Genomic DNA, 7,126 nt, shown 5'->3' on the forward strand with positions numbered 1-7,126 from the left:
TTAATGATTTAGGTTTTTCTTGAATTTTTGATTGAGTGATGACCTTGGGCCATTAGTTGGTAATGGTCCTTGGCAATTGAAGTGTGTGTTACTAAAACAGTTTAGTTAGTTTGACTTGCAACTGTACCGCGAAGGAAAGTTGTATTCGAGTTGTTAATTAAGTTATCAAACTTAGTTTGTAAGGTTTGAAACAACTAGTTTGTAAATTAAGTTATCGTAGGACTTTTGCTATTTTACTCTGATGTTGATATTTGAATAAATGTTGTAATACTGCAATAACTCTGTAATGTGATCCTGCTCAGAAATCGTGGATGATTCGGGGTTCCCCGAGGACACCCGACAGACTTCTTAAATTACCAGGAACATATGCATAGTCGTCAAAGGTCATTGGATAGTGACAAGTGCATGTGGGTCCTATAACTTAGGAGGTTCTGCCACAGAATGGTATCAGAGCGATCATTACAAAGTCTTTGTTGTATTGTTTTACAAAAACTTCAAAATGATTTGGGATAAATAGATATAACTTGTTAATTTGGTCCAAATTGCTTCTGGCTTATCTTATTTCATTCTCACCATTCCTTAATTGATTAAAAAGGCTTTGTGTGGTGGAGTAGTAATCTTATTATGCCCAATATAAAAATAACTGTGGTTATGTACCTTATAAGCCTTGATGTTTTTGTTCGTAAGAACGATTCATGCATCATGATTAATTCACTTGTTACTTCCTTCACCCTAAGTCTGGGTTGGGTAGTGAGTCTAGATTGAGTTATGTAATCCATCCTGGCTGCTCTTTAGATTTTGATCAGATTGTCTTAATTAGATTAATCTTGCTTCCTACAGTATGGCTTGCACCAAGGTAATGCCCCGTAAGTCCGTTGGACCTAAAGGAGTTCCTCGTCACCAGCTTGCCCCTAGAAATGACGGTGCTAGCAGTAGCAGCTCTAGGCCTAATCCCTAGGCAGAGATACAGAGGCTTTCAATAGAGTTAGCACAGGCTACTAGGGATAGGGCCTTGGATGCCATCCGGGTGGGCAAGTTAAAGGATCAATTGAAGTGTCGCACCACCGCTCATAAGAATTGCGAGCGTATGTTAGTTCGTATGGTGGAAGAGAGAAATGAGGCTTGGCATAGGGAAGATATAGCTAGAGCTAGAGCGCATGAGCTAGAATTTTATGTAGAAGATTTAGAAGAACATAATACTACTTTGCATGAAGAAGTCCATAGGCTGAACAACCTCCTAGATCCAAATCATGAACCTCAAGCTGATGCAATGGACCCTGGTGTCGTCATTGCTGATGATGATAAACTTGAAGAGGAAGAAGAAGAAGATCCAGAAGAATTAGTGATGGTTGATGAAAGTGATAATGAAGGTGGAAATGTTTCCATAATGGATACCGATCACGAGGTTTGATGTGGTCGAGGAGAAGAGTAGAGTTGTAAAATAGGAGATCTAGTTAAGTTAAGTAGTCTTGTTTAGGTGCGGGCTTGTGCTTAAATAAGTAAACTCAATGTAATGTGTTTGCAGTAAGCTCTTTTAATATCTCAATAAAAGCTTGTGAGTAAAGTTTGGTTTGTTATGAACAGATGCCTCGTACTCGTGCTTCGGATATTCCTGGTTCTTCGCATGACAAGGGTGGTGTTCCTGATCCACCACCAGTTCCACTGACTTTAGCTGATGCTATAGCAGCACTGGTCCATGTGACCGTAGAAAATGCTCGATTGCTTCGAGAGATCGCTCAGAGTAATCAGAATATGGTCCAAGGAAACCGTGGCCGCAATCATAACAGGCAGGAGGCTATGTATGTTGATTTTATAGATACAAGACCACCAGTGTTCACTAAGGCAGATGAACCACTGGAGGCTGATGATTGGCTTCGGACCATGGAACAGAAATTTGATCTTATACCATGCACAGAGATGCAGAAACCTGTGTTTGCTGCCCAGCAACTTAGAGGTGCAGCAGGTGTCTGGTGGGCAAATCTAGTGGCTATGCAACCAGCTGGCATTCCAATAACTTAGGCTGAGTTCCGTACTGCCTTCAGAGCTTATTATATTCTAGAAGGAGTGATGACCATGAAGTTGGATGAGTTCCTTACTTTGAAGCAAGGGGATCAAACGGTTATGCAATATGTGGGTAGATTCAATCACCTGTCACAGTATGCATCTAAACATGTCAATACAGACACCAAGAAAAAGAAATGGTTCATGAGAGGACTGAATACCAAATTATAGACAATGATGACTATATGTACCAATGTTAATTATCATGAGGCAGTAAATATTGCAATTGCTTCTGAGGAAAAGTATCAGCAGCATAAGGAGATCAAGAAAAAGAAGAGTGTGCCATCTAGATCTTTTGGTGGAAATCAAAAGAGGCAAAAGATAATCTATCATCTAGTCAACCATTATCGTCCTCCTTATCGTCCGCCATAGTTCCAAGCCGGGCAACAGTCAAATGTCCGTCCTGCTATAACCTACCCGAATTCACAACAGACAAATGCTTCTGGTGGCAATGCTCCAACATCCTAGTGTCACAATTATCCATGTTATAATTGTGGAAGGTCCAGTCATTTCTCTAGGGAATGTCCGTATCCCAAGCAGTCTAATCAAAATTATCAGAAGGCCCCTGCCAATCAACAACAGGGTCAAGCATAGAACAAGAACCACAATCAGAATGCTTAGAAGGGCAAAGATGAAAGGAAGATAGGACGGGTGTTCTATATTCAAGCTGTGGAAATTCTAGAAGGGGAGCCAGTGATGATGGGTATGTTTCCTATCGCCGATCACCCTGCTGTTATGCTTTTTGATTCTGGTGCATCTCATTCATTCATCAATAGAACCTTTGTCATAAAGCATGCAATTTCAATTGGAGAAACAAAGGAAAATTTCTTTATACAGTCATCCAGGGGATGTCTGTGTACTAAGGAAATGGTATACCAGATACCCATAAACCTGGGTGGGCCTATTTTTCCTACTACCATGATTATTCTCAAGGATCAAGATATAGATGTGATCTTGGGAATGAATTGGATGTATCAGCATAAGGCTATTATAGATGCTTTGAATAGGACATTAAGGGTGAGTTTGCCTGATAGTAATTCTCAGCTTCTTATCCAACTTCCTACCTTAAGGAGATCAAAGGAAAGAGTTTGTGCAACTTTTGTCAGGGAGATTAGAGATATCCCGGTAGTTTGTGAATTCCCTGATGTTTTTCCTAAGGATTTACCCGGTCTACCACCAGATAGGGAAGTTCAATTTAACATAGAGTTAAAGCCTGGAACAGCTCTGATCTCATGGAGGGCTTATAGGATGCCTCCTAAGGAATTAGCCGAGTTGAAGACTTAGTTGCAAGAGTTGATTGAGAAAGGATTTATTCAACCTAGTTCATCACCTTAGGGATGCCCTGCAATTTTTGTGAAAAAGAAAGATGAGACCCTGAGGTTATGTGTTGACTATCGTCCGTTGAATGAAGTGACCATTAAGAATAAGTATCCCTTACCTCGAATAGACTTACTTTTTGATCAACTGGCCGGAGCCAAAGTTTTCTCCAAGATTGATTTAAGGTCAGGCTATCACCAAATCAAGATTAAGCCTAAAGATATTCCCAAAATGGCATTTATCATGAGATATGGGTTATATGAATACTTGGTAATGTCTTTTAGTTTGACAAATGCCCTAGCTCATTTCATGTATCTGCTGAATTCAGTGTTCATGCCTAAGCTAGACAAGTTTATGGTGGTGTTTATTGATGACATCCTAGTTTATTCCAAGAACAAGAAGGAACACACGGAACATCTCAGAATTGTCCTGACCCGCTTAAGAGAACATCAATTATATGCCAAATTCAGTAAGTGTGACTTCTGGCTTAAGGAAGTATAGTTTCTTGGACATGTCTTATCAGTTGAAGGAGTTGCTATTGATCCAAGGAAAGTTAAGGATGTGCTTGATTGGAAACCGCTAACCACTGTTCATCAGGTTCGGAGTTTTCTAGGAATGGCGGGGTACTACCATTGTTTTATTCTAGATTTCTCTAGAGTATCCAAGTCCATCACTGGGTTGTTGAAGAACCAAGCCAAGTTTGTCTGGTCATCTGAGTGTGAAGAAGCTTTCCAAACTTTGAAGAGATTGTTAACCACTGCACCAGTATTAGCACAACCAGATATCAAGAAGTCATTTGACGTTTATTGTGATGCTTCTGGTAATGGTATTGGATGTGTATTGATGCAAGAAGGCCGAGTTATTGCCTATGCTTCCAGACAACTTAAGCAACATAAAGAGCACTATCCCACTCATGATCTAGAGTTAGCAGCAGTTGTCCATGCTCTAAAGATTTGGTGGCATTACTTGCTTGGTAATACATGCCATATTTATACAGACCACAAGAGTTTAAAGTATATCTTTACTCAATCAGATTTAAACATGCGACAAAGAAGATGATTAGAATTGATTAAAGATTATGACTTGGAAGTACATTACCATCCTAGTAAAGCAAATGTAGTTGTAGATGCCCTCAGTCGAAAGAGCCATTGCAGTTGTCTGACAGTAAGAATAATGGGTTTGACTTTATGCCAAGAGATGGAAAAGTTGAGTATAGAGGTAATTCAACAAGGTAGTTTGACCAATATAATTGTTGAAGCCACTATTCGAGACCAGATTATTGCTGCTCAGAAAGAAAACAAGGGTATAGCCCATATCAAAGAAAGAATCAAGAATGGGAAAGCGGAATGCTTCAAAGTAGATGATGAAGGTGTGTTATGGTTCAAGAATCGCTTAGTGGTACCAAAGGTTCCAGAGTTGCGACAGTCGATTCTTGAAGAAGCACATGCTACTAGGTTATCTATTCATCCGGAAAGTAATAAGATATACCATGACTTGAAACAAAGGTTTTGGTGGACCAAAATGAAGATAGAAATTGCTCGGTATATAGCAAAGTGTGATACTTGTCAAAAGGTGAAAGCTATACATTTGAGGTATGCTGGAGAGTTACAGCCATTACCTATTCCAGCTTGGAAGTGGGAGGATATTAGTATGGACTTTATTGTTGGTCTACCCAAGACATTAAAGGGCTTTGACTCAGTATGGGTTATTGTAGATCGACTAACCAAGTCAGCACATTTTCTTCTAGTCTAGAGTACATATCCCACTATCCGATATGCCAAGATGTATCTAGACATAATTGTGAGTTTACATGGGGTACCAAAGACCATAGTGTCAGATCAGGGTACACAGTTTGTCTCTAGCTTTTGGAAACACTTGCATGCTTCATTAGGTACCAAACTCCAGTATAGTACAACTTATCATCCCCAGACTGATGGTCAGACTGAAAGGATCAATCAAGTACTTGAAGATATGTTAAGATGTTATGTCCTTAACTATTCCAAGAAGTGGGATGAATGTCTGCCTTTGGTTGAGTTCTCATACAACAATAGTTATCAAGAGAGCATTAGAATGGCTCCGTTTGAAGCACTTTATGGTCATAGATGCAGAACATCGCTGAGTTGGTCTGAACCCGGGGAAAGAAGATTCTTTGGAGTTGACCTCATGAAAGAAACAGAAGACAAGGTTAAGCAAATACAAAGTAATTTGAAGATAGCTCAGTCCTAACAAAAGAGTTATGCAGATAAACAACGTAGACCATTGGTGTTTAACAAGGGAGATTTTGTATATCTGAAGGTATTACCAATGAAGGGAGTTACCCCATTTTGGTGTTAAAGGCAAGTTGGCACCTCGATATATTGGGCCATTTCAAATTTTAGAAAGGTATGGAAAAGTGGCATATCGCTTGAAGCTACCCGAACATCTTTCAGCTTTACATGATGTGTTCCATGTTTCTCAATTGAAGAAGTATCTCCGAGTGCCTGAGCAGAATATTGAGGTTGAAGGAGTGGAACTTGAACCTGATTTGACCTATTCCGAATATCCTATTCGAGTTCTGGATCAGAAAGACCGTGTTACTCGAAGAAGGACAATCAAGATATACAAGATACAATGGAATCAACATTCCAAAGAAGAAGCTACTTGGGAATCCAAAGATTACTTGCTAGAAAAATTTCTAGAGTTTCTTGCGTCAATATAGAGTAATGTTAGTTGAGCTCGGTTGTTACAAATTGTGTTTTGTAAAGAGACCTTAGCTGTTTTATGGACATATTTTGTATGTGTTCGTGCGACACATTTTCTTTTCCATTACTTACCCTATGGCTTTGAATCTCGAGACAAGATTTGTTTTAGGGGAAAGGATTGTAACACCTCGGGTGTTTAAATACTAAAATATGCCATGTCATCATATGCATAGCACATCATTCATGTGTTAGTGAAAAATTTGATATGCATACACTAAAACAAGTTTACCTTTATGTGGTATGTGTTGAATTGTAGTGTTTGAATCAAGTTCAAAAGTTTGTTTGGATTTGAATTTTCAAGAAAACACTGATTTTCAGTATTTAAATCCTACCCTGAAAACCCATTTCAAAATCTAAGCACATTTTGGGGTTGAGTCTAAAAGCAAAAGTGTAGAGCTTATTAAGTTATACAAAGTTTGTTTTTGGAGTTTTCAAAGTTGTTATGAAAACTTTGAAGTAATTTGAAAAGGCAAAATTCTTTAAATGTCCCCTATTTGAATTCAAATTTGCATTTCAAAATGTAGACTGAATTAGGGGGTGGTTATAAAATCAAAGTTGTAGAACTTTGAATTTTGAACAACTTTTATTTTTGGAGATTTTTGAGTTGTTATACAAATTTGTGAGTAATTTGGGATTTAAAGCGAGTGGCAATTTGGTAATTAGTTGGAACAGTGGAAGCAGGCACACTCTCGCCGTCGGTGAGCTTCCACTGGCTTCTACGTGCGCCCTCAGGCGCCACCTCTAGCCTTGACGTGTCCGTGTCGTCGTGGCGTGTCAAGCGCACCGTTCCTCGCCGCTTTTCGCCCGCTGGATAAGTCTGGAACGACATCGCCATTCTTCTTTCTCTCCTCTGTTTTCCGCCGCCGCCTTAGCTCCGTCGAGCTCGCCTCGCCTCCTCAGCGCAAACCAGCCTCGGCAAAGTAGTGTCCTAGATTCATCTCCTCTTTGGGAACCTAGCCAACCAACTTTGGTCGCCTGATTCTGCCGGGAACCCGCTGTGCGCACCT

This window comes from Miscanthus floridulus, chromosome 11 (genome assembly GCF_019320115.1).
Source record: "Miscanthus floridulus cultivar M001 chromosome 11, ASM1932011v1, whole genome shotgun sequence".
NCBI lineage: Eukaryota > Viridiplantae > Streptophyta > Magnoliopsida > Poales > Poaceae > Miscanthus > Miscanthus floridulus.